Below are 11,615 nucleotides of genomic sequence, written 5' to 3'. Positions count from 1 at the left end.
TCATTTGTAAAAATCTTGCTGTTTCTGCAGAGGAACTGATTAGACTGTCCACTTTAGTGCTGAGCAATGTATTTCTGAAAATGAGCTTCAGCCTGCAACAATGCAGTCTATTTGCTGTGTGTTTTTTAATCTATCCAAGACCAGCTTTTAGGCCTTACATTTCAGATCTGACAATTTGCCTTCGGCATAAACTTTCAGTGGCAGCAACTTGAATTTTCACATAAATAGTAGTCCAGTTAAGAACTGTATCTATATAGCCATGTAATTGGAACATACATTTTTAAGCCTCTTCTAATGATTAACATACCCTTTAATGTATGTCTCTCATTGAGCTCTGGTTTGTGCCTCAGTAAAAGGGAATATTACCCACTTTCACCTCAACTCATACAGCAACACTTTACAACATCTGAACGAGAAGAAGATGAAACAGATCTTAGAATATTTTACAAAAATCTCATTTCATCAAGGACTCAGTTTGTCCCTAGGACCTCAATCACACGTGAAAGGACTTTGCTTTTCTAAGATGCGTTTTCCCAATTTAACAATTTAATGCTCTAGTAATGCTAAGACACTGTTGGAAAAAGGGTTTGACTAAAATATGTTTTGTCCATTTCATTAAACAATGAAATGTCTGAAATGAGTATATTTTCTAGATGATTGAAGCTTATTCCATTAAGTCCCTAATTTTTTATGTTGAAAGTTTGTTCATGTTTTGGTAGAATTTTCCCTAAAAACTCCCAATTCAATGGAGGCCCAAATAATAGATGCTCATTATGATTTTCCTTGGCTTTTAATTTCCAAATCTGGGCATGGCCCTAATATATAGGTTGGTCCCTCAGAGACCGTTTTCTGTGAGTTCTATGTGAAGTCTTTCTCATAGACACAATAGATTGTCTCATTGTTCAACACTGGAACTAAACTAAGGATTAGAGTCCTTGTCCAGGATTTTCAAATAGGACAAAGGCAAGGTGTAGTCCCTGACATTTAGAGTGCTGGTAGCAGCTGCAGGAGGTAATGCCAAGGGACTGCTGGCAGCCATGTTATCCACAATATCGAGGGAGTCAGTCTTCAGTAGGAGGAGATGACGCTGAGAGAAACCATGGTGAATAGAAAGACAGATGGAAAGAAAGATTCCTGGGCAAGACCAGTCACTTTGTCCACTTATGTCTAAGGCTTAGCTGTACCCCTGTCCTTTCTGAGGTTAGAAAAGTAGCCTGCAGATCAGTTTCCTTCACGGTCTAAGCTGGTTCCATTTGAATTTCTGTCATTTGAAACCAAAAAATCCTGATGACATTATCACATATCTATATTTTCCACAGCTGATTCAGGCAAACTTCTGAACTCCATCACAAAACTCATTAGAGGGTTTTTACGTGAACCTCGACCAACATCATTTTCTGAAGCAATGGGAACACTTTACCAGACACTTTTCCTGAAAAATGACAAAGGCCAAAAAAAAAAAAAAAAAAAAAAAAGAAAAAGGAAAAGAAAAGAAAGAGGGTAAAGAAAATGGCAATGGCATTGATCTTCTTAGACATAGGATACCGAACACACGTCCACATTTTCTTCATGATGTGGGGCTTGTATACAAAATGAATTTCTGTTACTGTACTTTTATAATTCAATGACACATTCCAGAGTTTTTTGAAATAGGAGAGGTTGTACCCACACTAAATGGCCTCAGACAGCTGTGCTTTGTAAGATATTAAATCTGATTTCAAGAAAGTCTCTGTCATTCCTTCATTGGCTTATTGTTGGCTTTCATCTCCTGCTGTTAGAAAGAGGTGGTTTGAGAAACAACACAGCCATGAGAAGAAGAGGGATCTAGGCTGGGCAAAATGTGTACTCTTGCTTACTAGCTATTTGACCTTGGGCAGTTTCTTTCAATGCCTGAACTTACCACTCTCCTTATGAAAGGAGAGATTAGCTTAATAGGAACTTTATTCTAAAGAATAAATCGGATAATGTATGTAAAACACATACTGAAAGTTCTATAAATGTTAGGTCTTTTCTGGCAACCACTTTCCTCAATTTCTAATTTACTGTTTCTAAAATGTCCAGGGCTAGAAAAACAAATCTGAAGATATGAAATCTGAAGGTTTGCTAGTGATTAAAAGTGACTCAGTTTTAAAATCACTTTGAAGATTAATTAAAGTTTATGAATTAAAAACCACTTCACTACATTGAGTCATCTCTACAAAGTCCCCATTATATGCTTAGACAGATGCTTCCCCATGTGTCCCCAAAGGATACCTGTTTGTTCATTCTACCCTTGGACAGTTATGATTATTAGCAAGTTCTATGTACATGGAGATCATTGCAAGCTAGAATTGGTTCCACTTATCATTGCCATACAGATGGAAGTGTCTGTGTTTCCATATAATGATTATTTAGACATTTGAAGGATACTGTCTTATCCTCAAACCTTCTTTTATATAGACTAGAAATGTCTGTCCATTTTCCTTTGTCTTCTTTAATCATCTCAATATTTACCAGTTCACCATTTTTGAACAAATGTTCAGAAGGTGTTATCTGAGTCATTTGGAATAGAATTATATTTCTGTCAGAGCAGCTTCAGATTTCACTTTTGATAACTAAGCAAATAGCTCTCAAACAGAGAGCTGTTTGTATTCTGCATAAGATCATTATTAGTGAACCTTAGTTACAGCCTAGTGTGCTTCCCATGATTCAATTAGGAAATTCTGTTCACTATCAATCAAAACTTGATCTAGTCTCTTTTAATTTTTCCACAAATAGATATGTACACACCAAGTATAAAATCCCTTACCTTACCCAGGTTTGAAGCTAGATGTTTACACTTTTATGTGATTTCCCAAGATTACCACACAGTTCTGTCATCTCAGTTATAAGCGCTGTTAGTACATTAGCACATTGCTTTTCTTTCAATATCACTGAAAACTAAAAAACTCTATTTGATACCTTCTCTCTCTCTCTCTCTCTCTCTGTGTGTGTGTGTGTGTGTGTGCGTGTGTTTGCATTAAGGGTCGGGTCATTTAGGACTTTAACCCAAATGACCAGTGTGAGGTGTTAAGCCAACTGTAAAAGTTTAGAGGGAACAGGCCCCACAAGAGTCCAGCCTCAAGTTTGATAATTTGCTAGAAGGGTCTCAGAACTCACTGAAAGTGATTATACTCATGGAAATAATGTATTACAGGGGGAGGATACAGATTTAAAATCAACCAAGGGAAGGAGGGCATAGGATAGAGTCCAGGAAAAGTACCAAACATAGAGCTTCCACTGTCTTCTTCCTGTGGACTCATAGTTACATTACTTTCCTGACATGAGTGTTTGACAATATACGTGGATTGATGACACATGGAATATTTCCAACCAGGGAAACTCACTAGACACAACATCTGCCAGTGTCTTGATCTTGGATTTTCCAGACTGCAGAACTGTGAGAAATAAAAGTTTGTTGTTTAGGCCATTCAGTCTATGGTATTCTGTTAGAGCAGCCCAAGCTGACTAATATATTTATCATTTTTCCCTATAGAATATGATACATAATTGGTACTCCACGAATATTTCTGGAGTAAACAAATTAATATACACAGGAAACTTCCTGTTTTTACTAGGACCTTACTACTTTTTACATCAACTTTCCTTATGTGCCCTTATCATTACATAGGAACTCTGAGCTCATTTCATGTAAAACTAGATTTTCATCTGCTCATCTTCTCTGGAAGAGTCCTGATTGGCAACAATTGTTGAAGCTGATGAGTGGCCATCCCCTCCAGACTGGACAACACCTCCAAGTTCATCACATGGTATTCTCTGCTATCTCTTCCCTTTGTGGTGGTCATTTCTTCCTGATAGGAAGGGGTTAGTGATCCTTTCTTGTGACAAAGGATTCTGACCTATGTTCAGGTTCCAGAGATAGCTTCACTGGATTAATAACCAATCATAATCCGTTTGGGATAACAAAATGAGAAAAGGCAATGCACTTTAAAAAGGACATAAAATTGTGCTTAAGAATAAACTCAATAATATATTGAGAATATCAACATAAACGTAAAATTTTACTGAGGCACTGAGTTAGGTTGACTTTATACAGATATATGTCATGTTCCTGAATGCAAATATTATAAAGATGTCAGTTTCCCTAACTAAATGTACAAATTTCAAAGCAGTTCCAGTAAAATGAATTCTAAATCTCCCATGGAAGAATAAATAAGTGAAAAGCAGAAAAATAAAAGTTATGAAAGAATAAATAATGAAGGGAGCTTTCAAAATTATATATCACATTATTAAAGCTATAATAGTGACTCTGGCATGGTACGCTAGGTGTATGAATGGTAGGGACTAGAAAACTAAGAAAGTGGCTCAACAAACCTCCATCACTTTACTCAACCTCAACCCAACTGTCTCTGGCCAGAGAATAGCATATAATGAAAAGTTGAAATCATGCCATATTTGAATGAACATAAATGTACTGTTACCAACATAGTAAGGAATCTATTTTAATCAGCGGGGAGGAATGGTTTAATCAATGGGAAAGAGTAATGGCATAATTTGTCGATTAATTGGAAAATGTAAACCTTTATGTCTACCTCACAAAATTTGCTTCAGAACTGCAGATGGATTAAAGCAGTAAAAAGAATATAGCTTTACAGTCATAAAATCAGTAAAAAAGTATAGATAAAAATCTGATTTCTTCGTAGAAACAAAAAGTAAATAACCAAAAATAGAAGTGTTAATAAATTAAAAAGCATAAAAATGAAAAGCTCTTCTCATGAAATAAATAAAATAACAATGGTAAACTAGTACGAATAATTGAAAAATAAAATAAAAATGAAGAGCAGCTATTCTTATTTGTGAAGAATTTTATAAATTAATATGGCACATAATAAGAGGAAAATTGTTAAAAGAAAGTAACAGGCAATTCACTCTACAAATTACAAACAGTATAAGAAAATGTATACATCGGGGCGCCTGGGTGGCGCAGTCGGTTAAGCGTCCGACTTCAGCCAGGTCACGATCTCACGGTCCGTGAGTTCGAGCCCCGCGTCGGGCTCTGGGCTGATGGCTCAGAGCCTGGAGCCTGTTTCCGATTCTGTGTCTCCCTCTCTCTCTGCCCCTCCCCCGTTCATGCTCTGTCTCTCTCTGTCCCAAAAATAAATAAACGTTGAAAAAAAAAATTTAAAAAAAAGAAAATGTATACATCAACGATATCAAAGAAATGCATATTAAAATATTAATTAAAAGTACTTTTCACATGCAACACTGGCAAAGATAAAAAAAAGTGATAATATTTAGTATTGGCAAAGGTGGTGGGAAATGAGGACAGTCATAAATTATTTTTAGAAATGTAAGATAACACAGCTTTTTAGAGGATAATATGGATATGATATAACAAAAGCCTTAAAAATATTCACACGTTTGAGCCAGCAAGTTCAGTGGTAGGAATGTATTCTAAGAAAACAATTTGAGATATTAAAAAAGATTTATGCTCATTTTGTTCTTTGCAATGTTGTTTATGCTGCTATTAAAAAAACTCAGCAATAGAAGTCTAGTTAAATAAATTATGGTCAGTGAACAAATTCAATGTAACTATGAGAAAGCAAGTTGAAGAAGTAAAGTATAACCAAAGTTTTAGAAATAAATACATATTGTTGACCCTTGAACAGCACGAGGGTAAAGGGAAATGACTCTTGTACAGTCCAAAATCCACATGTAACTTTTGACTTCCACAAAACTTAACCTTAGGCGACTGATGACTGGAAGCCTTACCAATAACATAAAAAGTTGATTAACACATGTTTTGTATGCTATATGTGTTATATACTATATACTTACAATGGAGTAAGCAGAGAAAAGAAAATGTTATTAAGAAAACCATAAGGAAGAGAAAACACAGAACTGTACTATATTTATTGGAAAAATATGCATATAAGTTTGACCCATGCAGTTCAAACCTGTGCTGCTCAAGGGTCAGTTATGTTATTAGAAGGAAATATCCAAAATATTAACAGAAATATGTAGAATTCCTTTCTACTTTACCATATTTTTCAAATTTTTAGCATTATTTTTTATTATTTATTTTTAATTATAACCAATAATACGTAAACAAATACACTCTGACGTGGAATAAAACCCCAAAACCAGAATGAAATGAAATCCCCATTTATTTGTCCAGAAGTAACTATATATTTGTGTGTGTGTGTATATCTCTATAGACTTTTTTATGTGAAATATGTGTTATTATTGCAATCAGAGGTAAAGGCTGTTTTAATGAGTGTTGATCCAAACAGAAGAATAATCTTTCTCCTACACTCATAGGACGAAATATTAAAGGCAGAGGCTATGACCAACTATATAAGAATATAGGGACTGAAACTATGTAACAATATAGGGAAAGATAGTATTTTGTACTGTACTCAAATACTCACTAACTTTGACTATCCCCACATCACCACTCCTTAAAATAGACCTTCTTGAGTCGCACTAAACATTCTCAGAATCTACTTAAATGCGCCGGCAGAGAGTACGTAACATTTCCAACAATGACCATACACTTTTTCAGGGAGAAGATGTATTCTCAACCTTTGGGCTTTTGCCTTGAACACAAGAAACTTTTCACATAAGTTACTCCTCATTTTCAAACAGAAGAAACATATTGCATGCAAACTGAGACCTCACTCTCACCTTCTAAGAAGGAACAAGCAATGGACAGACAGGTGCAGATCAATGATGGGTTATCTTGTGTGTTGTCTGACGCAACTGCTCTACAGGCACTTATTAACTCCACATGTTCTCAAGTTTTTTGTAAATTAAAGAATGAGTGAGAAATGAGGGGATCACTATAATGAAAGGGCAACCAAGGATACTTTTTTTTTTTATTATTATTTTTTTTTTTAATTTTTTTTTTCAACATTTATTTATTTTTGAGACAGAGAGAGACAGAGCATGAATGGGGGAGGGGCAGAGAGAGAGGGAGAGGGAGACACAGAATCGGAAACAGGCTCCAGGCTCTGAGCCATCAGCCCAGAGCCCGACGCGGGGCTCGAACTCACGGACTTCGAGATCGTGACCTGGCTGAAGTCGGACGCTCAACCGACTGCGCCACCCAGGCGCCCCCCAAGGATACTTTTAAACTGACCCTTAAAAATGGCTGGCTCGCCACAGGGAGTATTTGAACTATGCGCTCCAAAGCAAAGCACGTGACTCAGCATTTAATTTTTAAAAATAACGTGATTAACTTGAATGTTTTTGGTAGGGAGAGGAGAAAGCAGAATCACTTACTTGTTTAACCCTTATTAGTTGAATGTTTTCTATGTAATAACGCATCATGTTAGGTTCTGGAGGTCTGGTGAGGAAGAGGAAAAGTTCTTTGAATTGGTGAGGCTGGGGCAGAGAGGCATGTTGCCTGAGGAAAGGATGCTCCAGAGAGAGGAATTGTCTGCCATTTCCAGAAGTGGGAAGAAACATGCCACATGGTGAGAATTGAAGACAATCCTCTGTGGCAGGAAAGGCCAGAGATATGACTGGAGAGGTAAGCAGGGCAGATGATTAGTGGCCTTATAAACCCATGGAAAGCAATTAGAACTTAATCCTGTGGGCAGTGTGGCGCCGCTGGAAGGGCAAGTGACAGGTCAGATTTGAAATTAGAGAGATCACTGTGATGGCAGAGGGGCAGGTAGGAGGCTGCTGCTGTCCTCCAAGTGAGAGACCATGTGGCCAACAGGGAGCGGACGCAGAGAAGACGGAGAGACGCAGAAAGATTTCAAAGGTAAGAAGACAAAACTGCATTAACTGTGGATTGCTGAGGAAATAAACGGTGGACTCACAGGAAAATCCAGGGTTCTGGCTTTAATCTGGAGGAGCGAGACAGAAAACAAAAAAACACAATACGTGGGGAAAACTATGATGATTTGAAATGGGATAAATTGAACAATGGCATTTTAAGAGCTTCTTCTTCTTTTTTTTTTTTTTTTTAATGTTTGTGGTTGAGAGAGAACGTGAGCATAAGCTGGTGAGGGGCAGAGAGAGAGGGGGACTCTGCCGACAGAGGATTCAAAGCAGGCTTTGCACTGACAGCACAGATCCCATATCTCCATGTAGGGCTTAAATTCATGAACCATGAGATCATGACCTGAGCTAAAGCTGGATGCTTAACCAACTGAGCCGCCCAGGTGCCCTGAATTTGGAGAGCTCCTAAGATTTCAAGTTGGGGATCTACAGAAGGCAATTCCATAGAGAGAGATGGCAAAAAGGCATTACAAAAGAGAACTGAAAAAATAGGCTAAGAAAAAAAGAGAAAATTGTAGGTCATATAATTTTTTTTTTTTGAAAACGACCTTTCCTTCTCCAAGTCCTTAGTGTGTGTGTTATAAATAAGAGAAACCAAATAAATATTTTCTCAATTAGCTTTGTTGAGGCATAATTTCCATGCAATAAAACTCACCAAAGTTGAGTGTACAATCTGATGATTTTGACCAATGTATACAGTTGTATAATCATTACCACAATCCTGATCTAGAACATTTCCATCCCTCTCAAAAGTTCCCGTACAGCCCTTTGTTTCTACACAAACAAACATACCCCAGCCCCCAGCCCCCAGCCCCTGTCTACAACTGTGTCACTTTAGGTCACTCTATTTTTGTCTTTTACAGAATTTCGTATAAATTGTATCATACAATATATGTTTGGCTTCTTTCAATGTGCTTTTGAGATTTGTCCATGTGGGCATGTGTATCAGAAGCTTATTCCTTTTTATTCCTGGATAGTAAATATTCCATTATATAGATATACCACAATTTGTTTACTCATTCTCCAGAAAATGGACATTTGGATCATTTCCTGTTTTTTACTGCTATGCTTACAGTTGCTATGAACTTTTGAGAACAAGCCTTTCTGTGAACATGTTCTCATTTCTTGTGGCTAAATATGTAGGAGCAGGATCGTTGGGTTGTATGGTAAATGTATTTTAACACATTTTTAATCACACAAAATTAAAAATCTTAACACACTTTTTAATACACAAAATTGCCAAACTGTTTTCCATTTCAAATGTGAATTTTGCATTCCTATCAGCAATGCATGGATGTTCTAGTCATTCCACATACTTCCTGGCGTATGTCTTAAAATTTAGCCATTCTAGGGTGTGATATTTCACTTTGGTTTTCATTTGAATTTCCCTGATGACTAATAGTCTTAAGCAATTTTTTGTGTACATTTTAACTATTTGTAAACCTTATTTGGCAAAGTTTCTATTCCAACTTTTTGCCACTTTTATTTGTCTTTTTTTGTCTTCTTGTTGAATTGTAAGAATTTTTATATATTTTCAATACAGAACCTTTATTTAAACATATGCAAATATTTTCACCCATTCTGTGGCTTGCCTTTCATTTTCTCAACCATGTTTATTGATGTGAAGACATTTTTTATTGTGATCAAATGAAAATAAATTCATTTTATTTATTTTTCTTTAATGGCTTATACTTGTGTTCCATTCAAGAAATATTTGCCTGACAAAAGGTCACAAGTATTTTCTGTATTGTTTTCTTGTTAATTTTTGTTGTCTTACTTCTTAACATGTAAAACTATTGTTCGTTTTTTTAAATGTTTATTTATTTTTGAAAGAGACAGAGAAAGAGCGTGTGCAAACAGGGGAAGGGCAGAGAGAGATGGGGACGGAGGATCTGAAGCGGACTCCGCACTGACAGCAGTGAGCCCGATGCGGGGCTCGAACTCACAAACTGTGAGATCATGACCTGAGCTGAAGTCGGACACTCAACTGACTGAGCCACCCCGGCACCCCAAAAGTATTATTAATTTTGATCAAATGTTTCTTTACAGAGTGAAGTAAAGGTCCAGGTTTATTTTTTTCCAGTGTGGATATCTAATTTTTATAGCACAATTTGTTTAAGGCACAATCATTTTTCCAACTGAGTTGCTGAGCACCTTCGTCAAAAATCACTGGACTATGTACACATGTATCCATTTTTGGACTCTATAGGTCTATATTGCACCAATACTTGATTATTGCAGTTTCTTACATTTTTTTTTTTTAAACGTTTATTTATTTTTGAGACAGAGAGAGACAGAGCATGAACGGGGGAGGGTCAGAGAGAGAGGGAGACACAGAATCCAAAACAGGCTGCAGGCTCTGAGCTGTCAGCACAGAGCCCGACGCGGGGCTCGAACTCACGAACTGCGAGATCATGACCTGAGCCGAAGTCGGATGCTTAACCGACTGAACCACCCAGGCGCCCCTGTAGTTTCTTAATAAAACTTGATATCAGAGGATGTAAGTTCTCACACTTGACAGTTCTTTTGGTTGCTCTGCATCCTTTGATTTTTCCATACGTATTTAAAATCAGCTTATAAATTTCTAGCAAAGAAAAAAATGCTACTGGGATTTCACTTGGGATTCTATTGTGTGAGTAGTTCAATTTGTGATAATTGATATCTTAGTAATGTTCAGTCTTCTCATCCATAAACATGTTACATATCTCCATTTTTGAAAGATCTTCCTTAATTTCTCTCAGGAATATTTTGTAGATTTCAGGATACATATTTTCATTATTTTGATCTAATAAATCCCTAAGCTTTCTGATTATTTGACAATATTATAAGTGACATGATATTTCCAATTTTCATCTCTAAATGTTTGTTGTTTATAAAGTGTGATGTATTTTCATGTATTGACATTGATTCCTGCAACCCTGCTAAACTCACTTATTAGTTTTAATAACATTTTTGCAGATTCTGTAAGGTTGTCTACGTAGACTGTTTTAAACGGTATACCTTTTTTCTTCTATTGCCTTACTGTGCTGGCTAGATTCTGCAATGCAATATTGAATAAAAGAAACACAGATGAAATCTTTGCCTTATTTTCAATATTTGTGTGATGAGAGCAATAGCTTTTTGATTTTACCCAGTTGAGGAAGTTTTCTTCTGTTCTCAGTTTCTTGAGAGTTTTTATCATAAATAACTCTTGAATAGTATCCAACATAAAAATACTTTATCAAATATTTTTCTGCTAAATGAGTTGATCACATGGGTTTTCTTTTGTATTCTATAAATATGAGGTATCACTTTGGCTGATTTTAAAATATGAAAACAACCTTGCCTTGTTTAATTAAAACTCACACGATCATAATGTATTATCTTTTGTATATATTCCTGGATTTTTTGGCTAAAATTTTGTTAGGATGTTTAGGAGGCTTATTGGCCTCTAATTTTCTTATGTTGTCTTTGTCTGTTTTCTACCAGGTTGATATTGGCCATATAAAATGAGGTGAGAGGTTATGTCCTCTTCTTCAATTTTCTGAACAATTTTTGTAGAATTAGTAGTTTTTCTTATATTTCTGGTAGGATTTACCGGTAACATTATCTGATGTTGGGGTTTTATTTTGTTTTGTTTCCTTTTTGGAGGGAAGGTTTTTAACTATGTTTTCAATTACTTTAACAGATGTAGAGCTATTCAGGTTATCTGCTTCTTCTCCAATGATCTTTTGTTATTTGCATCTTAAGGAATTTCTTTATTTCATCAAAGTTCTAAAATTTATTAGCACAAAGTTATTCATATTTTTTCATTATTTTTGGAATGTCTGTAGAATCTATTATGATGTCTTCCCTGTCATTCCTGA

This window comes from Puma concolor, chromosome C2, assembly GCF_028749965.1.
Source record: "Puma concolor isolate L17-30 chromosome C2, mPumCon1.1.hap2, whole genome shotgun sequence".
Classification (NCBI taxonomy): domain Eukaryota; kingdom Metazoa; phylum Chordata; class Mammalia; order Carnivora; family Felidae; genus Puma; species Puma concolor.
This window is presented reverse-complemented; position numbering follows the sequence as displayed.